Consider the following 24,734-nt stretch of genomic DNA (forward strand, 5'->3'; position numbering starts at 1 on the left):
ATCTAATTCTCATTGTAGAATTGTTTGTTGTGCTATCATTAATAATAGAGAAAATAAAACATAAGAACTAGGTTTAGTATTTAGTTGCTTAATTCAATTTGTGCTCTAAGTATTTTGAGAATAAGTCCTATTAGAAAATAATTCACATCTGAGGAGAAATTCAAATTGCAACACCTACTCATCCCCTCAAAATTTTATTCTGACAAAACCTTCAAAGTTATCCACAAGAGTAACCGTAATAAATTCCTTTAATCATGCATAAAAAGGGATATAAATAGTATGAAGAGAGAAAAATGAAGCATTCCAAATATCCCCATTAATTAAACTTTGAAACAATAGATATTACCATAATGCTATCAAAAGACATTCCTGAAAGTTGTGAGTATAGGAAATCTCTATCCACATTTTGCAGAAATCTTTTCAGAACATATTTGTAGGTTTTTATTTTTAGTAGATGAACACAATGCTTTTTGTGGCATACTAAAGCTATAAATTACTCTAGAAAATATTACTTCCCAGGTTGACTGTATCAGGGCAGCTCCCTCCCTCCCGGCACCCCTCTAAATTATTAGCCCCTAAAACTTAGAGCACGGAGAAGGTGAGAGAGAGAGAAGAATTTAAAAGGGGGTAAGCTGCAGGTCTCCCCCCAGGAATGAAGCTTTCTAAAAGATAGAGCGAAGTCAGGAATGTTGCAATAATTGATGTCCTCCATGGAAGGAAACATAGAGTATGGGGAAGAAACATTCCCCCAAAGTGATCCTTAGGCCTTCTTTGATCCAGAGCCGATGATGTGGATACTGAGAATATGAAGAAGAATCAGGAAGAGGTCCCTGCTTAGGAGAGACACACAGTGTAATGAAGATGGCAATCCTGTCAACAGAGGCATTGAAACCATCTGACTTTAGTTCCTTGCTTCCTACTCCATCTACCACACACTGCAACTTGGTTCTGCCTCAACTATATCACTGAAATTATCCTCACTGCTACATGTTAGACAAATCCGACAAGCATTATTCTGCCCTCTCTGTTCTCCTCTTCCAGTCTTGTGAAGCCACATATAGCTGAGTTTTCCTCCACCTCTCTGGCCGTTCCTTTCTAATGTTCTTTATGGGATCATTTTTCTATGCCTTATCCCACTAAATATGGGTGATTCTCAGGACTCTCTCTTTTGCATTTTTGTTGGAAAATACCATCAGCTCTCAACAATCCACATTATCTCTATATGCAAACTAATAGGAGAGAACTATTCCAAGAGAAAGAATGGAGGGATAACGTAAAAGGACTTAAGTCATAGATCATATGAGCTTTATCAGGTAAAATTTAGATTCCTATGTTAAACGTTTACTGACTCCAACAAAATATGTGCAATCATTTAAATTGTTTACACTTGCAGATGTTAACCATTCTCATTTACTATCAAGCATCATTCAGGTTTTAATCAGTATCAATTCCGATCTGAATTTGAAAAATGAGTCTCCTGTTATTCACATAGATATAGAAGGCCTCAGTAAGAGTTGTTGTTCTTTTGTTTTTATAAGTGAATTCATTAATTAACAGCAGGTGAATTATTATGGCAACATCTTCTTAATCAATTTGAGTAAACCATGGCAAGTTCTCTGTGATGAGCTGTGTGTTTTTCACTCATCTACGAATGTTTTGTAGAGATGTCAGGTTTCCAATTCCTAGTCTTTGCTTAATCAGAGATAATTTTCTGGAAATCTGACACAACAGCATTTATGAACCCCCAACCCAAAGTCACTTCTGGATAGTGAGACATGAGATAGACTGGGCATGACTCTGAGTTCATAGAATAGCCAGGTCTACATATCAATTGAACTTAACTAAAAGCTTTCAGTTATGGAAGCGAAAGTAGGGTAACTTCTGATAATGCGTCCTGCAGAACGCACATTACATCCTGGGGACTTTTAGTTGCAAAATGCTTGGGGGAGAAAGATGAAGAGAGTGCATCATGGAGGGTTAGGAAGAACACAGGGTGAGAAGGTGGTATCAAGGGGAAGACCAAGAGGCCCTAGTTGAAGGATTTGCCCAACTATCTCTTTCCAGTAGAGTCTCTAGAGAGGAGAAAAGAATGAGTCAGAAATCTGGGATGAGTTCTTTATGTTCTTCAGGTTTGCTTTCTCATTTCATATATGGGGATACTGAGACCTAGAAATGGGCAGGAACCTTTCTGAAATTAGATAGTTTGAAAAATAAATAAAATAAATTTTAATAGAAAATGATGCTTATAAAAAGATTCCTAACATATTCTGCTGAGCACAGAAAGGTTAGTGATAATGTTTCATGTGATACTTATTTGTCTAGTACATCAGATTTATGGGCAGGGAGAACCATCCAATCCAGGCAACCAATGGATACTTGTTTTTTAACTTTGCTAATGTGGTGGACTCACGCTGAACTCAACAGTGCTTCTGATGTACTTGTTTGGCAAAATATTTCTGGGTTTGATGCTACATTATTTTCTATGACTGCATATCAAGTTATGACAAATTTAGCAGCTTAAAACATTTCCATGTATTAGCTAAGAGTTTTGTAGATCAGAAGTCTAGTGTGGTGTAACTAAGTTCTCTGTTCAGAGTATGCCAGACTGAAATCAATTTATCTGCTACACTGAATTCTAGGGAAAAGTTCTCCTCCAAGTTCATTCTTGTCATTAGCAGAATTAATTTCCTTCTGGTTATAGGACAGAAGCCCCTGTTTTCTTGCTGGCTGTCAGCTGGGAGCTACTCTCAGCTCCTAGAGGCCACTCATAATCTTTGCCACATGACTTCCTCTTTATTTCCAAACTAGCAATAGCAAGTTGAATCCTTATCATGATTCAAATTTTTTATCCTCTTTGTCTCCCACTTCTAAAGCCAGATTTAAAGGACTCATGTGCTTAGGCAAAGCCCGCAAGGATAATCTCTGATATCTTCAGGTCAACTGATTTGGGAACTCAACTACACCTGCAAAATTCTTTTTGGCCATAACACATAATATAATCGTGAGAGTGATAACCATCATATTTATAATTTTAGGGGTTATACAATGTGTGTACATCAGGAAGCAGGAGACTTTGGGGCTATCTTAGATTTCCAGCAATCACATGTGCTAACAGTATCTGACTAAATAATAATTATTGAATAATAAATTATTAACAAAAATTGCATGCAATTTTATTGACAATGTGATAAAAGCTTATATTTTTATATGGTTAAAAAATTGTTATAGAACACAGTACAACTAAATTACTAGCAGTGTGCAGAGAAATGTTGGGCCACTATTTTCATTCTTTTTAAGCCAAAGGGAAAAATCAAGAGTTACAGGAGATTTTGGAACTGCAAACCAAACTAGATGGAGAAATAACCATCATATATTAAAATCTGCTTAAATAAAAGAAAGCCTTACTATATGTTGCAAGGGGGGAAAGCTCCAACATAGCAGGTCTTACTTAACAACCAATAATTGTTTGTAGAGAAAGTTATTTATATACTAAATCAGGCAAACTATGTGCCTTGAGATTACAACTATTTCTTTACCGATAACTGCTGCTAAAAATATCCTCCTATCATTCTATTAAAAGATGCTGAGAGTGCAGACAGTAAAAGCTGGGTGCAGACAGAAATTCAGACAAGCGTTTAGTTTAGTAACTTGAAAGCCAATCACATTGCTCCCTTGTTACATTTCTAGCTCCAAGATTAATAACAAATATCCCCATAAGAAAATATAAAGCAGTGGATGTTTGCAAATATATTAGAATAAAAATATTGAAATGAAAGCAACAATATGCCTGCTTCTGAAAATATTCACAAAGTGGTTTTCCAGCAATGCAGAAAGCTTCTAAGTGTGAGATTAGGTTGTTAGGACAGCCACAAGGGCACTGATCATATCTGAGAGCCCAAATGTTGATGAGTAGTTAACCACATTCAGCTCTGGCTAGAGAAGAAGAAAAGCTAAGTACTTGGTGGAAACATCACAATCCAGGAGTACCCTAGTCTGGACAAGGTAGCAAAAGTAGGTCTTGTCCCACTATTGACTTTTCTCTGTTAAAAGTGAGTATTTGTGCTGAAAAGTTATCAATCTTGCATTTTAATGTCAGACTTTAAAAATAGATCTAGCAAAAGTTTTAATAATAAAATTGTAATCATAGTAAACATTTTAATAGCATTTCAGATTCAATTTTGAATCATCTTTGGCCAAAAGGCGTATTTGGTGTAATTCTAGCCATGCATTTCATATTTTTTATTATCCAACACTTTATTTTTCAGTTTTTTAAAAATAGCCTAAGCCATATCACAGTGGATTTCTGAACATGAGTAAACTGGTGAAAAATTGTACTGGTTTGCCTCCTTACTTGATCAATGGGAATTTTTATTTTGTGATAAATAACAGTACTCAATGTCTCCTTTCATCCTAATTATCTGCAAAGAAATAACTAAAGACAGCATTGCCTTGGCTTTTAGAAACGTATAATATGGTTGAATTTATATTGACTGTTAACATTTTGAGTGCAGAAACATAAAAAAAATAGTATTTGTCTAAATCTACTTTTCATAGACCTTACTGATGAAATTTTTTAAAAAAGTAACTTTAAAGGCCAAAGAAAAATGCCTTTCGGTAAGGAATTTATTTTTGGGCAACAGAGTCATGACTACTTTAAGAAAAAAAATTTATATATTTATAAAATGGTCATAAATATTATGGACATGGGGGAACAAATATTTTCCTCAGTGTTGGATTAACTAATTGGATATTTATATTTATATTTATATTAGAGTCTAATATAAAATTAAACTTATAGGTTTCAAAAATCCCCAGTAATATATATTGCAAACATAGAAATATATTACATTATACATATATAAAGAAACAAATAAAACTTGTCAGAAAAAAAAAATAAATTTTCTGGCCTGGCATGGTGGCTCACACCTGTAATCCTAGCACTTTGGGAGGCCGAGGCAGGTGGATCACTTGAGGCCAGGAGCTCAAGACCAGCCCGAGCAATACAGTGAAACCCACGTCTCTATTAAAATTCCAAAAATTCGCTGGGATGGGCGTGGTGATGCATGCCTGTAATCCCAGATACTCAGGAGACTGAGTCAGGAGAATTGCTTGAACCCAGGAGGTGGAGTTTTCTGTGAGCAGAGGTCGTGCCACTACATTGCAGCCTGGGCAACAGACCAAGACAGACAAGAAAAGAGAAGAGAAAGAAGGGGAGGGGAGGGGAGGGGAGGGGATAGGGGGAGGGGAGGGGATAGGGGGAGGGGGAGGTTAGAGAGGGAGAGAGGAAGAGAGAAGAAAGAAAAAGAGAGAAAGAAAGAAAAAGAGAAAAAAGGGAGAGAGGAAGGGAAGGAGGGAGGAAAAAATTATAAACGTTCTCAGGACTTTTATAAAGTCTGTCTTAATCTGAACACTACAGTAGGGTTTGATTCATTTTTTCCCCTTGAATCTTTTTGTTTGTTTGTTTGTTTGAGACACAGTCTCGCACTGTCACCCAGGCTGGAGTGCAGTGGCGCCATCTCGGCTCACTTCAAGCTCCACCTGCCGGGTTCACGCCATTTTCCTGCCTCAGCCTCCTGAGTAGCTGGGACTACAGGCGCCCACAACAGCGCCCGGCTAAGTTTTTGTATTTTTAGTAGAGACGGGATTTCACCGTGTTAACTCGAATGGTCTCAATCTCCTGACCTCCTGATCCTCCCACCTCGGCCTTCCAAAGTGCTGGGATTACAGGCGTGAGCCACGGTGCCCGGCCTGAATCTTTTTAACACATTGAAGAAAAATTAGAAAACAAAGAATCAGAGAAATGTGTAAGGATAATACATGGTAGTCTATGTAAATGATAAGTAAACTCTTAGAATTCTAAAATACTCTCAGCTAACCTTTACTGTAATGAGTGTAATTTTTCTAATGGCTGCCTTCTAATTTTAAAATTCCACATCTTGCTTCATTTGACCTCAGTTGGACTGCTATTTTAAAAGGCTGTTCAGAAAAATAAAAATAAACCTTTAAAATATTTTTACAGTTTCACAGCTATTTAAATGATTTGGCTGCAATAGACACAAATCTTTAAAATAGATTCTGACCAAAATATCAAAGCGTCAATGACCTCTTTTCCTAAATAAGAACATGAAAATGGTAGATTAGTTCAATTAGCTTCAGGACTAATGGATGTGGGTTTAGTCAGAACTCTGAAGAAGAGCTAAAAGTAGGAGGAAGTTATGCTTTTTTTTTTTTTTAAATTTATTTTATTTGTATGGGAGGCACACACAAAGACTGTCGTAAAATGGATGATTGGGACTTCTGTAGGGATCCTCTTATGGGCTGTCAAAAGACAAAATTATAACCAATTTAATTTAAGGACCTCAATTGACTTTTAGTTACAATTCTACAATCAGGCAATACCCCATTCTGTAAAACAGAATAAGTATTCCAATGAGCTGAGTGGAGTAGATTGGCTTTATGGACAGAAAAGGGCTGAGGAAAGCAGAAACTGAGAACAGAAAGCAGATTGGTCATTTCAAAGTTATTTTCCCTGACAACGTTAAAGCAGAGGGAATATCCTTATCATACGGCTAAACCTGACCTGTTTGGGAATTTGGCTATTATCTCTCTCCTGATTTCTCAGAAGGTCAGATAAACAACTTGGTTTTGGCTTGGTGGCCTGGAACTCGACAAAAATTATTTCATTTTAGTTTGATCTGTTGAGCTCAGTGTAGGAACTCAGTTCAAACCAATAGTCACCTATACATTTTATTTAACAACAATAACATCAGATGAGTTTAAAAAGGAAAAGTTAATCACGTGAAACAATGTTGACAGGCATTACATGCATCAGCAGTCTCCTTACTCCTGTGTGTACATATATTGCTGAGTTGGACTAAAAATCCTCGCAGAAAATTCGTTCTAGAAAGGCTGTGCTCTCACAGTCCTGCTCTCCTCCAGTCACCCCTTATCTCCCACACATGCATATCTTCTTTTCTGGTACATTTGACATGACTGTAGTTTAGTTATTTTTTAATTATATTTCTACCATAATATCCCTATTATGATGACTCTGAATGCCGCCCTGTGTCTCTGATATTTATGGTTTTCGTTTAGCTCTGCCTTTCTGGAAGAATCCCAGTTCAAATATTCTGCCCTATTGTCTTCTTAATGCACTTATACTTATCAAACCTTGTATCCTGGATCTTAGTTTCTAAAATAATGCCTTGGCACTCTTGGTTGAAATATGAAATTTTTTTCATGGAAATCGTTTTACAAACATTGGTCAGACTCCTAGGCAAACCCAAAGCTCGTTTAACTCATAGTTGAATATGATACAGTTAATGTAAGTGAATTATTTCTCAATTAATCTGTAAACCTACACTAATTTCATGGTGGGCAGGAGCTTACAGAGTATCTTAGTATTGTGGGCTAACATGAGTAATGAGTTAACACCAAAGCAGCACAGAACAGCAGATAATGCTGGAAAAAGTACAAAGAACTGATATTTGTTGCACATATGTGAGTTAGAGTTTTTCAAATGGTAATTAACAAAAATATAACCAGTTCTTCACAAGTAATCAAAGCTTATATTATGGATTATCAGGGAAGTAAGCAAGAACAGAAAAGAAAGAATCCCAGTCAGCAGAGAACTGAAGTCATGGAAAAAATCTGGAATGAATCTGAGAATAGAACAGCACGGGTGACTCTCCAGGCACAGCAACAGCTGCAAAGATCTGGTCCCTTTTATGCCCTCTGCAGCAGTGCTGTGCTGTTAGGTGACTCAGCTATCCTGTTTTACCTCTTTGAACTTCTTTTATCAGTACTTGACTTTCAGGCTATTTTTGCATTAAAAATGCCCCCATTGAGAATATTACTGCTTTAGACAGTTCCTATCTAAGGTATTGGGGACCACTTCATGGGCTGCTGTCTACTCAATAGACAGCCTCTTTTAGGAATGCCACCAATCTTTAATCCAGTCAGGGGCAGTGAGGGTGCCGAAACAAGGTGGCCATATGTCCTGGTTTGTCCTAGTTTGTCCCAGCTTACATCTGTTATCATGGTGTCATTAATAGCACGTTTTTTATTCTCAAAAGTGTTTGGTTTGTATACAAATTATATGGCTGCTCTATGCAGAGTCACATTGAACCAAAGCATGAGAATTTTAGGTCAGAAAATGCCTGCAGGAGGGCAAGTACTGGCATTTACCCCAACCATCTGTCCAGTTCAGTAGGCTATCGCCTTAGCAAGGGCCAATCCACTAAATTGCTAGATTATAGGACTAATTGTTACCAATATATGCAACTCATCAGTTCTAGATGCAAATGTTACATTCATGCATTCAATATATTTTTTATGGAGTATCTCTTTGTTCCAGGTACTATTCTAGGCACTGCAGATGCAGCAATGAACAAAACATAAAAATCCCTCTCCTCATGGTATTTACATACTAATAACAGAATTTTCTAATTATGGCAAATATTCACAGAATACTTCTATATACAGGGCATTGTTGTCATCATATTATTTAAATATATTATCTCATTGTTTCCTCAAAATAACTCCATTGTGTGGATTCTATTGTCATCATCACCATCATCATCATCACCGTCACAGTCATCACGAATGACTAAGTCAGATAGAAATTTAGAAACTTCAAGGTGAGACAGTTGATGAGTGGTGGACCCAGGACTTGAATCTAGACAGTCGGGTTCTGAGTCCTGCTGCTGATCACTACATTATGCCACTTCTCTGTTAACAGAAAGCGCAGTCTCCCTCTTGAAAACTTGTAGGAATTGTAGAAAATTGTATGAGTCCAAGGGAGGACAGTCCTACTTAAAATGCCAAAGAAAATTTGAAGTGGAATCTGGATAAGTTACTACAGACAGCCCTTGCTTTTTTCTGTCAATTCCTAACACTGATGCGGCACAGTTGGGCAGATTTTTGCCCACTCCATGGAGAGCCCTTTGTAGACCAATTGCCTACTAACACTTTGTGCTTGAAAGTTACATTTTTCTTAGATCACAGGCATGTGCTTTGTTATTGTTTCTCAAGTCAATACCATACCAGCTTTGCTGGATTCTGCAACATTTACAGAATTGGCCATGCTTTGTTAAATTCAACTGTTCAGCTGTGTGAACACTTAGGCTTCTGTCTTACAATTAGTTGAACAAATTAAAGGCTAATTTTCCTTAAAAGAAAAACTAAAACCAATTAATTTTTAAAAACTATGTATGTATACACACACACACACACACACACACACACACACCCCTCACTTTCTTTCCTCAGTATAATTGTTCATTGTCTACAAGAATTATCTCCAAGAACTAGATGGTTTTAGTCCAAGAGTGCAAAGTTAGGTTAATATTTGAAAACTAATCAATCCAACTCACCAAATTACAGAATTAAGGAGAAAAATTCTGTGATTCTCACAATAGTTACAGAAAAAGCAACTAACAAAATTTAATATGAACAATAAAAGTCTTAGTAAACTATGAATAAAAAGGAATTGCCTCAATATGATAAAGGCATTCCTACAAAAACTTTAACTTCTGCAATGGCAAATTAATAAACTTGTTTGCAGCAAAATCACAGAGAAGTTAAGAATGTCTGCTTTTATCACTTTGTTTTAACATGGTAATGGAGGTTCTAGCAGTGCAATAAAGTAAAAGAAAAAAAATAGGCATATGATTGAGAGAAAAGAAGTAAAACTGCCTCCATTCCAAGACAATATGATTGTTTATGTAGAAAATCATATACAAAGTGACTGTAATTAATTTTTAAATTTAAACTATTCTAGGATATCAGATCAAAGTAAAAATATAACACCAAGTAAATATAAAAAAATTCAATTGCATTTCCTTCTATAAACTGGCAATCAAAATTAAGAAGTAACTTTACAAAACAATAAAGTTTACAATAGCAACAAAAAACACACTTTGGAATTTTACAAAACAATAAAGTTTACAATAGCAACAAAAAACACACTTTGGAATTGTTATTAATGTGCAAGAGCTCTACACTGAATACATTTTAAAGGAACAAAGAGAAATTAAGGAAGACAAATAAATGAAGAGATAAACTACATTAATAGATTGGAAGACTCAGTATTGTTAAGATATTGATTATCTCTGCACTACCAGTAGCAGTCAGGTGGGGTTCAGCTGCTAAACAAGGTTCCCAGGACCCAAAATGGCACTGTTTAAAAATCTACAGTTTATTGCAGAAAAAGGATATAATATAGCAGGCATTCAAGAAACTTTTGTCTACTTTAAGTGTCCTAGAGAAGCCAGATGCAAACCAATTTTTCTCCCTCTCTAAAGTTCACTGAGAGACATACTTTCTCTCTTAGATAAGGAGCCACCAAACTGTGCAGGGAACACCAAAGAACCAAGAACTCTAAAATGGAATCTCAGCTGAGATTTCCTATGCTCTGCTGATTACATAAGCATTTCTGCTATGTAACCAGCCCCAAGAGCACAGCCCTCCAGGGGTTTGAGACAGGATAGTAAATTATCTAATTATTACCAATAAACAAAGCTAGGCCAGGTGCAATGGCTCACCCCTGTAATCCCAGCACTTTGTGAGGCCAAGGAGGGTGGATCACAAGGTCAGGAGATCAAGACCATCCTGGCTAACACGGTGAAACCCCGTCTCTACTAAAACTACAAAAAAAAATAGCTGGGCGCGGTGGCGGGCGCCCGTAGTCCCAGCTACTCAGCAGGCTGAGGCAGGAGGATGGCGTGAACCCGGGAGGGGGAGTTTGCAGTGAGTCGAGATTGCACCACTGCACTCCAGCCTGGATGATAAGAGTGAGACTCCGTCTCAAAAAAATAAAATAAAATAAATAAATAAATAAACAAAGCCAACAAGCTGGTCCACACAACCCTAAAATTCTTTGGGCCCGTGACTACAAGGCAAAAAATTATGATAATATGTTTCATGCCTTGATAGAAGTCAGTTTCATGCAGGTACTTTAGCAAAACAGCTCAGGCCAAATCCAGAGGTGATAGAATTAACCTTCATGGTATTCTCCCTCAGCTATAATTAACACCATCTCTATCATAATCCAAACATACTTTTCTTCTGAAATTAACATATATTCTAAAATGTGTATGGAACTCAAAGAATCTAAAGTAATAAAAACAATATTTACAAAGAAAAATTAAGCTGGAGGCCTCACACTACCGATTTCAAGGCTTACTATAAAACTACAATAATTAAGACTGTGGAGGTGACATAAGTATAGATGATTAGATCAATGAAATAGAATACGGAGTCCAGGAAACAGGCCCTTGCAAATAGGGTTAATTGATTTTTCACAAAGACACCAAGGTAATTCAATTAGGAAGAGATAGTCTTTTCAGCAAATGATGCTGGTATGCCTAGATAGACATATTTCAAAAATAGGAGCTTGGCTGGGCACAGTGTCTCACACCTCTAATCCCAGTACATTGGGAGGCCGAGGTGGGCAGACCACCTGAGGTCAGGAGTTCGAGACCAGCCTGGCCAACATGGTGAAACCCTGTTTCTACTAAAATACAATAATTACCTGGACATGGCGGCGGGCACCTGTAATCCCAGCTACTTGGGAGGCTGAGGCAGTAGAATTTCTTGAACCTGGGAGGCAGAGGTTACAGTGAGCAGAGATCGTGCCATTGCACTTCATTCAGCCTGGGCACAAGGATGAAAGTCAGTCTCAAAAAAAAAAAAAGGAGGGGGAACCTCTTGTTCCAGCATAAGATGGACGAGACACCTCTCACTATCTTCATCTATAATGTGAAAATTATATTACTTAATACTAAGTTTATAGGACTATGTTGTGACTAATGCATGTATGAGCTAATGTATGTATGGTACTGAGCACAAGTTCTCACATAAAATGTATATATTCAAAAACATGAGTGCCTCTCCCTTATTTACCTTCGTATTCATGGATAGTCAACATAAATACCTTGTGTTTCCAGTCCAAAGCTCTGTTCTGCCAATATTCTTTTCTGCAAATCTTTAAACACTGCAAAAATATCACACACACCCTATAAATATGTATAATTATTATGCATCAATAAATTTGTTTTGATCGGCTAAGTTAGCAGGAAATTTTTAAAAATCAAGTTTCAATATTAAATGTATTATTCCATGTGTGGAAAAAGACACAAAAATATATTTGTATTAGTATATGGAGAGAGAAAAAGAGAGAGAGAGAAGAATATAATCCAAAATATTAATAGTGATGATTTCCAGAAGTAGGATAAAGGGGCACTATAACTTTTTCTCTATCACAAATTTCTGTAATATTTTGATTTTTATAACAAGCATGTATTACTTTTGTAATTAATAAAACTATTCTTTGAAAGAGTAAAAAATACAATATTTAAACAAATATGGATTTAAAAATACAAACCAACACTTATAGCATGGGAATTAAATTGAAGGATAACATGAAACTAGAGAGAAAGATAACATGCTGATGATAGATTTAGGAACCCAAAAAGATTTCATCAAATTCTAATTATGGGCTGAATCCAAATAGAATTTAACATAGATAAATAAAAAATCTCGAGCACAAGTTCAAAAATATAGCAGCACATACATAGCCTTTTGAGGGTTTAATTTTCTACGAGACTCATAAGATCAACAATCTATCTGTACTTTAATACACACTAAAAAGAAACATGTTGTTAAGGCACATGTACTACTTTAAGTCATCAAAATATGGAGATGGCCCAAAATTATTCTACCTAATCTGTATTACTGAGTATAAAGTACCAGAACAAGGAAGATTAATCTATTTTAGCTCTTCTGAGCTAATGAGAATAAACTTAAACATAGTTTTGGGTGTCAGAATGAATGAGATTTTGGAACACTAGGTTCAGCGCTGATGAGAGTATGTAAGAGGATGGGAAGATTCAATACAATGGCAAATGAGCTCTAGTCAGAATCCCTAAGGAGAGGGATGGCTTGTGTGAGACATCTTAATTGACCTCATATATTATGCTGAAAAGAAATTAGACATTTTTCTATATGCCCTAAGGAATAGCACAAATAACAATTAATATAATTTTCTGAGAACTAGATTTCATTTCAATTTAATAAAAAATAATTTCTTAACAATTGTATCTATTATGAAATTGAATAGACTATCATTTTTAAAAAGTTCAATTCACTGGGGGTTATAAAACAAAAGCAGTAGGGTTTTCTCTCATAAGAAATGGCCTCCAGTGAACCTTTCAAGTAAAGGTCTATTATTTTAGGATACGGGTTTTATTTTTCAGTCCCATCATCTGGGGTATTCAATAAACATATATACTCTGAAATGTTAGCTTAGAGTAGGGGGAGAGATGGATTTGATAGATGGGGTCTGAGATCCCCACCACTACCGTACATTTTGCTTACATTTATTTCTGATTTTTTAAAATTGTTAATCTGTCACCTAACAAATTATAATAATTCTAACAATGGCTAACATGTATTGAGTATTTACTATGTGCTAAGCACAATGTAAATTTTCTCCATTGATTTTTTTTAAATTTAATCCTCATAATAACTTCAGTCCTTTAACTTATTGTACTTCTAACCATATTCAGTGTTATTGCTACAGCCGTTTTACAGATGAAGGAAAAAAGAAAATAAGTAATATTATTATACTCATTTTCTTTATGGTGCTCCTTGGGACCCAGAATAAATGTCTAATGTCTCTTTGGCAGACTATATGAGGTTAACTACACTATGTCACAATTCAGCAACATAAGCAATAGTTGGAATATCAACAGGCCCACTCAAGACACAAACTCCAAAGTTGAAGTTTTTCACTTTTATATATTTTAGGTATAAAAAACAAAGGCACTGAGAGAATCACCAAAAATTTTTCTGCTACTGGAAATTTAAAAAAGAAAAATTTAACATTCAAAGGAAATAATAATTATCAAATTATCAATACATATGTTATTTTTTCTTATATTAATTACCACTGATAAATGTTAGTGAATAGAAAACAATATTGCAGCAAGATTGACTATGATTTATTGAAGATGAGCATCTTCAATTTACTTGTAATTCATGGTTGACTAATATCAAAATCCTAACCTACTTTAACAGTTTTTAGCCAATAAAATTCCAAGACAGTATTCAATTCCATAAATAGCTCAACACTAAACTAACTTTCCAAGGTTATTGCTGTTTGGTCTAGTTTAAGTTTGCATTTGCTAAGTACTTTTAAATGATAAGGTGTCCAAGACACTCACTTTAAAATGTTGATGAAAATATTGTCCTATTCTGGAGGAGCTCAGAGTCTTCAGGAATCATAGAGAGATAATGAGACTGCATCATCAAAATGAAGAAAGTAATAAGATAGAGGTAAGTCCAAGGTATAAAGGGAAGCACAAGAATAAAATTGTATTAGTCAAACCATCAGGTTACATGTAACAAATTAAAAAAAAAATAAATCTCCAATTCATCAGGAAATTAAGTTTTGTGGGAGAGTATTAGAATTCTGAAGTAAAACAAACCATCAGAAGAAAAAAAAAATTCAGGAACCAAAGTCATTCTGTGTATATTAGGGACTGAAAAGGGAAGGCAGTAATTATTAGAACTCTATCTCTCCATCTGTTGTCTCTGATGATTGTCTTTAATTTCTCCTAATGCAAAGCTTTTTTCTTACCGACCCAGTAGACAATAGGATCTTCTGTCTTCAGTTCCTGTTAGAATAACTTTGGTAAAGGACTCTACCAAGTCCCTTCTACAGTGAGAATGTCTAGAGCTGTAGCAGAAGTGAGATATAGGGAAAAATACTGGGCGGATAAAAATCATTGCCACCATAGACATTATTCCCAAGAAAGAAGGTCAGAAATCCTCAGAAAGAAGGACTAAGAAGTCTTAAAAATTAGTAAAATTTAGCCAAATCTTAAGCTAAAAGGGTAAAATAATAATAATTTTAAAAAGCAAAGATATCTCAGCAAGAATCAACCTGAAATATAACCAAGGTATAGTCTGAAGTGGGGATTATAGAGGAAGATGAAGCTGAAGTGTCAGGTAAGGGTCAGGTCATGGAGAACCTTGTACACCATGCCCCAAATCAAAGATAATTGATGAGACTGCATGATTCAAAAATCTAATTTTTAAATTTCCAATTCTGCCTAAGATTTAATGAGCTAATGTACATTATGTCCCTCACAGGCAAAATTTCTTTCTTAGCAAAACCCACACCTTTGTCCCTTATTCACCAGCCCCTGCTCTTCCTCCATCGTCCATTTGTCATCAGCTCTGATGGTGTCATATATTTGTATGGTAACAAGCTTAGGGCCACACAACAATGGTGGCAACTCAGAGACTTTTCTTCCTGGCAGGGTTTAGCTGCTTCAATCAGTTTTCTCTCAACCATCTCATTTTAGCTGAGGGCATAAAATTCACTGAGTTTGACAATCCATTCTGCAAGCTCTCACTTGAACTCTATTCATCATTTTATTCAAAGAATTGCCTAGGAAAGAAGTATTTCTTGAGGCATGTATAGAGTTGGGGCCTATTATAAATTAAATGGAATTAGTGGGAAAATTAATTTGTTTCAGTTGCATTAGAAATCCACAATTGTGTTTTATGCATCCTTTCAAACTCAGCCTCCCTCTGCCTTACAATTAATATTTTAGAATCTTTATCGCAGAGTGTATACCCATCACAGGAAAACTGTGCCATTCTTTCTTTTGATATTTTTTTGTTCACATGCCAAACACTGCTGTGTAGCCTTCTCAGGGGAATTCTATTTCAGCTCCAGAAAGTTGTTAACATAAGACTGAGCCTGTACTGTGACCTTATTATGACAACTTGTTCAAAACTACAAAAGACAAAGGACAGGAAAAAGTTTAGAAATTGTGTCTGTTACATACACACATGGTCCACACAATATGTTAAGTTTGGAAATGGTGGAGACTACAGTCCTAGAAGAAAACCAAAGCAGTCAACTATTCTCTACTCCTTTCAGCCATTTCAATAGTCTGTAGCTCTTCAGTATCAAAAATAAAGCTAACTGTTAAAATGCAGGGAAGGATGGCAACTATTCAGACAGAAAAGATAGCCTACTAAAATATTTAACCATTTGAAAATAACTCAAATTATTGAAATTTTCAGGTTAATTTTTAAGTTTTGGTATGGAATCCTCTTTACCTGTGAAAGTAGAAAAAACTCTGTGTGATTCCACATCACGGAGTGACTTGAAGCATTCCATGGCAGATATAGAATATACACATGATATAATATCAAGATAAGAAAACAGAAGCCAAAATAATATAAATACATTTTTAAAACCATATGAAATTTATAAACATTGTTTTAAATGGTGAAAAATTAAAATTAATCAAAATAACCAATAAGGAGGAGATAATTATGTGGTATATTCATCTCAGGAAATGTTTTAGGGTTGCTAAAAATGACACAAATAAAAGTTTACAATCCAGCAATGACATACTTATATGTAAAAAGTAAAACCAAACATTATATATACAATAGGGTCATATTATATACATAAAATGCATAGAAAAAAAGGGTTTAGATGGAATGCAGATACTTTTCATCTTTTTTCTTTTTCATGTTTCCAGATATTTTTTCATGAGTATTTTTTACAATAAAAAATATAAAAAACTGGTGAAACCATATTTGAAGAGCAGTTTGTCAAAATTTGTTAAAGGTGAAGATGTCCACGTCCTACACCTAATAAGTTTATTCCTGGGTATAAAACCAAAAGAAATATTTATGACTGAACACAAGCAGACAAGTACAAGCAGGTTCCTTATAGCATTAACTAGCTGTGAAAGAACAGAGAATAAACTTTGTGTTTTTTTTTGTTTTTGTTTTCCTGAGACAGAGTCTTGCTCTGTCACCCAGGCTGGAATGCAGCTGCACGATCTCGGTTCATTGCAACCTCCGCCTCTAGAGTTCAAGCGGTTCTGCTGACTCAGTCTCCCAAGTAGCTGGGACTACAGGCACATGCCACCATCCTTGACTAAATTTTGTATTTAGTAGAGATGCAGTTTCACCATGTTAGCCAGTCTGGTCTCGAACTCCTGGCTCCTAGAGTGCTGGGATTACAGGCATGAGCGACCGCACCCAGCCAAACTTTGTTTATTTAAAACCACACTAAATTCAATAAACCAGAACTGAATGTAGAAACACAGGTAAATCTTAGAAGCATAATGTTGACCAAAAAAAAAAAAAAGAGAGATCAAGTTGAAGAAAGTACATATAGTATGACGTCTTAATAAAGTTTAAGACATCTGTATTAGTTCATTTTCACACTGCTGATAAAGATGTAACCAAGACTGAGCAATTTACAAAAGAAAGATGTTTAATTGGATTTACAGTTCCATGTGGCTGGGGAAGTCTCACAATCATGGTGGAAGGCAAGGAGGAGCAAGTCAACATCTTACATGGATGGTGGCAAGCAAAAAAATGAGAGCGAGCTTGTGCAGGGGAATGCCTCTTTTTAAAACCATCAGATGTTGTGAGACTTATTAACTATCATGAGATGGCACAGGAAAGACTTGCCCCCATGATTCAATTACCTCCCACCAGGTCCCTCCCAAAACACATGGGAATTCAAGATGAGATCTGAGTGGGGACACAGCAAAACCATATCAACATCCTTGTACAACTCAATAGTAAAAAAACATAAAACCCATTTTTAAAATGAGAAAAGGATTTAAATAGACATTTCTCTAAATAAGATATACAAAAGTCAACATGTATATGAAAAAATCCTCAGCATTAATCATTAAGGAAATGCTAATTAAAACCACAATAAGACACCACTTCATGCCTGTTAGGATGACTGTTATCAAGAAAACAAAGATAGCAAATGTTAGTGAGAATATGGATAAACTGGAACCCTTGTGTATTGCTAGAAATGTAAAATAGTGCAGTCATCATGGAAAGCGGTATGTGAGATTATCAGAAAATTGAAAAATAGAGCTATCATATGATCTACCAATACCACTACTGACTATACACCCAAGATAATTGAAATCTGGATATCAAGGAGATATCTGCACTCCCATGTTTATTGCAGCATTGTTCATAACAGCAAAGATATGTAAACAACCTGAGTGTCCATCAACAGATGAATGGATTTTTAAAATGTGATGTACACATACAATGGAATATTATTCAGCCTTAAAAGGAAAGAAATCCTGCAATATGTGACAGCATGGATGAAACTGGAGGATTATGCTAAATGAAATAAGCTAAGCCAGTCACAGAAAAGCAAATATTCCATAATTATATGAAGTGTCTAAAGTAGTCAAAACTCATAGAAACAGAGTGGAATGGTAGTTGCCAGGGACTGGGGGAGGAGATATGAGAAGTTACTGTTCTTCAGTTATAAAGGGTCAGTTTCATAAGATGAATAAATTCTAGAGATCTGCTATATATACAATGTTGTGCCTTTAGTTAACAAGACTTGGCAATTAAAAATTCTTTACTGCAATAAATAATATATATATGTTTTTTGAGATAGACTCTTGCTCTGTTGCGAGGCTGGAGTGCAGTGGCATGATCTCGGCTCACTGCAACCTCCGCTTCCTGAGTTCAAGCAATTCTTCTGCTTCAGCCTCCCAGGTGGCTGGGATTACAGGCTCTCGCCACCATGCCTAGCTATTTTTATTTTTTTATTTTTTTGGTATTTTTAGTAGAGACAGGATTTCACCATGTTGGCTGGGATGGTCTCCATCTCCTGACTTCATGATCCACTCACCTTAGCCTCCCAAAGTGCTGGGATTACAGGCATGAACCACCATGCCTGGCCAATACTTTTTTTCATCACAAAAATAAAACATCACTGTCTTAGCTCCTGCTGCTATAACAAATTTCATAGACTAGGTGACTTAAACAAAAAACATTTATTTCTCACATTTCTATAAACTGGGAAGTTTAAGAAAAGGTGCCAGAAGATTTGGTGTCTAGTGTGGGCCCACCTCCTGACTTAAAGACAGCTACAAAGGCTGTGTCCTCACAAGGCCCCGAGAGAGAGTACTGTCCTCAGTGTCCTCACACGGGCCTGAGAGAGAGTTCTGGTCTCATCATTCCTTTATAAGGACACAAGTTCCATCATGGGCTCCATCTCATGACCTCATCAAAACCTAATAACCTCCCAAAGGCCACACCTCCAAATATCATCACACTGGGGATTAGGGCTTCAACATATGGAATTGAGGGGGACATTAAACATTCAGTCTATAGCAATCACAAAGAATGCTATATATTGTCTATGCATGTTTATAGTAAAAGCGAACAATACCAAATTCAAGATGGTAAAAACATCTAGGAGGAAAGGGAAAAGATTAGATCAGGGAGAGGTATATAGACTTCATCTATTGTTTCTATTTTTCTTTAGATTTCTTAAATTAAAAGCAAAATAAAATGGTAAAAATTGGAAAAGCTACGCGGTGGGAATTTGAGTCATTACTATATGTACCTCTTGTTTAATATGCTTGAAATATTTCATAATGACAGATAAACTATTTTAATATGGGGATAAAAATTAAATTTTATTATTAAAAAGTAGCAAATGTTTATATTATTTTACACATAATAAAATTGCCATATTTTTTATGCCACAGTTTGTTGTGCACAAGAGCTTAAAAGTAGTTTTACTTATGTGTTTAAGTAGTCAGAAATGGGAGGAAATAGAAACACATTTGAACACTGAGAGAAAACGAATAGTAAGTTGCAAATTACTAAGTGAAAAAAAAAATGAAGCTGGGAGTCTGAGTAGCTTTTAAATCTGGAATGTTTAATTACTCAGAAGGCCATAGAGGGTGTGTTTGTGGGTACAGACTCTGTACGGTGTTGGTGCTGTTAGGGATTGAATTATAGCTCTGTTACTTAGTTATGCAACTGTGGGCAACTTACATATTCTGACTAGGTCTCCATGCGTTTGTTTCCTCATTAATCAATTGTAGAGAATATGAATAATTACTTCATAAGCTAAATGTGAGAAAAAAATGAGCTAACATATATAAAATTCTTAGAAATGTGGCAACCACCTTTATCATTAAGATGTTAGCTCAAAGTTCACTGCCTCAGAGAGAATTTACCTGGGAATCCAATATAAACCCCCATTCACTCTGTATCACATCATCCTGTATTATCATCTTTATAGCACTAAACATTTTCTCATAGAATTTTGTATGCTTGTTTGTTTATTTTGCATTACTACCCTCCTTCCCATATAATACAAGCTTCATGAATGCAGGGCCTTTCCTTGACTTCTTCACCACTGTATTACCAGGACCTGGGTCAGCACCTGGCAAAAATATTTATTAAATGAAGCATTAGGGGCACACCTCTAACAGTGAAGGAGTCTTGATAAACTTGAATGTCTATCCTTGGATATTCTTCCAGATGTTGTGGAAGTCAGATATATGAATACAGATTTGGTGAAAAGGCTAACCCGACCATAACTCATGTGAAGCCATTCAATGCCTCCTAGACCAGCCACTCCTTCAACAGAAACAGTTTCCACTCACAGCCACTACTAAAGTAGTAGAACTATTATAATATAGAGGTTTGGATCCAGACCCCAAGAGAGGGTTCTTGGATCTCATGCAAGAAGGAATTTAGTGCGAGTCCACAGTGCAAAGTAAAAGCAAGTTTATTAAAAAGGTAAAGTGGTGAAAGGACAGCTACTCCATAGGCAGAGTGGGACATTCCCGAAAGTAAGAGGAGGAACACATCTACCCTAGGTACGATGCTTGTATATATGGGGAGATGTGCTCTGCTACAAGGGTTTGTGATAAAGGATTAATTTTTTAAATTACTATATTTTGCAAGAATCAATATTATTATCTTTAAAGCAATATTAGGAATGCCTTTGTTTCCAGATATTGGAATATCTGGACACTCCTAAGTCTTGGTCTGTTTAGTAAACATTATTAATTTGTTCCCTTAACCATAAACATCTAGAGGCTAGGAATGCCTAACCTCCTGAGAATGCAGCCCAGCAAGTCTCAGCCTCATTTTTCTAGCCGTCACTCAAAATGGAGTTGCTCTGGCTCAAACGCCTCTGACAGAACTAACCATCCATGTTGTAACATATGAACCTGTCTTCCAGCAAAAGCTAATTGGACTAGCAATGAACAAAGGGTGCTCCAAATGTTAGCTGTGCTTAGGCAATCATACCCTCTCAAAAGAATCTGAACAAAATGCACAGAGACAGTTGTCAATTAATGGTGATTTTTGAAGCTAAGTGTTCATGATGTAGCGACAGAGTCTAGAGACCATGTTGAGCCAGGTACATTATGAGTAAGCAAAAAAGAAAGATGAACAGAACATTAGGCAAAGCAGAGATAAGAAAGACCACATGGTTCTAGAGAGCTAATAAGACTGAATTAACTTCCTGGCTCCCAATTCCACTACAATATAAAATGTGAACTTTGCCTTGGGATCATGAAGATCCTCTGCATTGCATGATAAAATCCTGTGTTTTGCTAGTGTAAAAGAGTGACTATTTGCAACAAAATAACTTTGACTGGAATACTATTGAAATTTACATATTTTTATTCAAGAGTAAATGTGATCCAAATTTATAGAATCAAGGTGACCTGTTAAGAAACAGTCAACGAAGAGTAATCAAGTGTGTAAGCCAAATCAAATCAATATGCAACTCTTACATTATGAATGTACTCATAGAAGGGGGAATCATGGTGAAGTCAAATGGGCATGAAGGTCCTTAGAAGTGGGTACCATGTCCTCAACTTTTCTACTCCCTTTACATTACTCAAAAAAGTTGAAATTCTTCCATGTTTTTCCCTTTTTCTCTTGTATGCCTATTTTTCTATAGGAGATGAGATTTGTTTTTTTTTTTTAATTTATTTATTATTATTATACTTTAAGTTGTAGGGTACATGTGCATAACGTGCAGGTTTGTTACATATGTATACTTGTGCCTTGTTGGTGTGCTGCACCCATCAACTCGTCATTTACATCAGGTATAACTCCCAATGCAATCCCTCCCCCCTCCCCCCTCCCCCCTCCCCATGATAGGCCCTGGTGTGTGATGTTCCCCTTCCTGAGTCCAAGTGATCTCATTGTTCAGTTCCCACCTATGAGTGAGAACATGCGGTGTTTGGTTTTCTGTTCTTGTGATAGTTTGCTAAGAATGATGGTTTCCAGCTGCATCCATGTTCCTACAAAGGACACAAACTCATCCTTTTTGATGGCTGCATAGTATTCCATGGTGTTTATGTGCCACATTTTCTTAATCCAATCTGTCACTGATGGACATTTGGGTTGATTCCAAGTCTTTGCTATTGTGAATAGTGCCGCAATAAACATACGTGTGCATGTGTCTTTATAGCAGCATAATTTATAATCCTTTGGGTATATACCCAGTAATGGGATGGCTGGGCCATATGGTACATCTAGTTCTAGATCCTTGAGGAATCGCCATACTGTTTTCCATAATGGTTGAACTAGTTTACAATCCCACCAACAGTGTAAAAGTGTTCCTATTTCTCCACATCCTCTCCAGCACCTGTTGTTTCCTGACTTTTTAATGATCGCCATTCTAACTGGTGTGAGATGGTATCTCATTGTGGTTTTGATTTGCATTTCTCTGATGGCCAGTGATGATGAGCATTTTTTCATGTGTCTGTTGGCTGTATGAATGTCTTCTTTTGAGAAATGTCTGTTCATATCCTTTGCCCACTTTTTGATGGGGTTGTTTGTTTTTTTCTTGTAAATTTGTTTGAGTTCTTTGTAGGTTCTGGATATTAGCCCTTTGTCAGATGAGTAGATTGCAAAAATTTTCTCCCATTCTGTAGGTTGCCTGTTCACTCTGATGGTAGTTTCTTTTGCTGTGCAGAAGCTCTTTAGTTTAATGAGATCCCATTTGTCAATTTTGGCTTGGGCAAACCGGATTCAGCAACACATCAAAAAGCTTATCCACCATGATCAAGTGGGCTTCATCCCTGGGATGCAAGGCTGGTTCAACATTCGCAAATCAATAAACATAATCCAGCATATAAACAGAACCAAAGACAAGAACCACATGATTATCTCAATAGATGCAGAAAAGGCTTTTGACAAAATTCAACAGCCCTTCATGCTAAAAACGCTCAATAAATTCGGTATTGATGGAACGTACCTCAAAATCATAAGAGCTATTTATGACAAACCCACAGCCAATATCATACTGAATGGGCAAAAACTGGAAAAATTCCCTTTGAAAACTGGCACAAGACAGGGATGCCCTCTCTCACCACTCCTATTCAACATAGTGTTGGAAGTTCTGGCTAGGGCAATTAGGCAAGAGAAAGAAATCAAGGGTATTCAGTTAGGAAAAGAAGAAGTCAAATTGTCCCTGTTTGCAGATGACATGATTGTATATTTAGAAAACCCCATTGTCTCAGCCCAAAATCTCCTTAAGCTGATAAGCAACTTCAGCAAAGTCTCAGGATACAAAATTAATGTGCAAAAATCACAAGCATTCTTATACACCAGTAACAGACAAACAGAGAGCCAAATCAGGAATGAACTTCCATTCACAATTGCTTCAAAGAGAATCAAATACCTAGGAATCCAACTTACAAGGGATGTAAAGGACCTCTTCAAGGAGAACTACAAACCACTGCTCAGTGAAATAAAAGAGGACACAAACAAATGGAAGAACATACCATGCTCATGGATAGGAAGAATCAATATCGTGAAAATGGCCATACTGCCCAAGGTAATTTATAGATTCAATGCCATCCCCATCAAGCTACCAACGAGTTTCTTCACAGAATTGGAAAAAACTGCTTTAAAGTTCATACGGAACCAAAAAAGAGCCCGCATCTCCAAGACAATCCTAAGTCAAAAGAACAAAGCTGGAGGCATCACGCTACCTGACTTCAAACTATACTACAAGGCTACAGTAACCAAAACAGCATGGTACTGGTACCAAAACAGAGATATAGACCAATGGAACAGAACAGAGTCCCCAGAAATAATACCACACATCTACAGCCATCTGATCTTTGACAAACCTGAGAGAAACAAGAAATGGGGAAAGGATTCCCTATTTCATAAATGGTGCTGGGAAAATTGGCTAGCCATAAGTAGAAAGCTGAAACTGGATCCTTTCCTTACTCCTTATACGAAAATTAATTCAAGATGGATTAGAGACTTAAATGTTAGACCTAATACCATAAAAATCCTAGAGGAAAACCTAGGTAGTACCATTCAGGACATAGGCATGGGCAAAGACTTCATGTCTAAAACACCAAAAGGAGATGAGATTTGATTTGATATTTGTTGCAAGAGAAAATCTTAAACCAATGGTACTAGCACAGCACAGCAATTATAACTCAAGGTAGTTTCATTTTACTGGTTTGTGTTTCTCTGCCCAATAAAATGGTTAATTTCCAAGAAATGTGATGAGTATAGCATGTAAATCATTGTGAGAACTTAAGTTTAAAGGCATCAACAAACTCCTTTAAATATAAAAAGTAAAAGAATCCTGAAAAATTGCTTCCTTAGAAACTGAGAAAGTAATTCTGGAAAGTCACAGTCTATTTTCCAAAAGGAATGAAACAGAAAAACAATAGGTTTAGCATAAGGATGAAAATGGAATGTCAAGGGCTATTTATTTTAAAGGTACAGAGTATTATGGAATAGTCAATAAAATATGAACGAAAATTGTCTGAGTTTCACTCTGAAGCATGCCAATAAAAACTTGGCTGACTGAACATTATTTCCTATCATACAGATGTGAAAATGTGGAAGACATA

At 36.2% G+C, this 24,734-nt stretch overlaps 1 long non-coding RNA gene across 1 annotated transcript in view; it reads right to left on the reverse strand.

Annotated features, from left to right (window-relative positions):
- Positions 1–24,734, reverse strand: part of LOC144337797 (uncharacterized) — a 114,961-nt gene that overhangs the window by 43,510 nt on the left and 46,717 nt on the right. The gene's annotated exons all lie outside the window — the stretch shown is intronic.

Source organism: Macaca mulatta, chromosome 1 (assembly GCF_049350105.2).
Source record: "Macaca mulatta isolate MMU2019108-1 chromosome 1, T2T-MMU8v2.0, whole genome shotgun sequence".
NCBI classification, from domain to species: Eukaryota; Metazoa; Chordata; class Mammalia; order Primates; family Cercopithecidae; genus Macaca; species Macaca mulatta.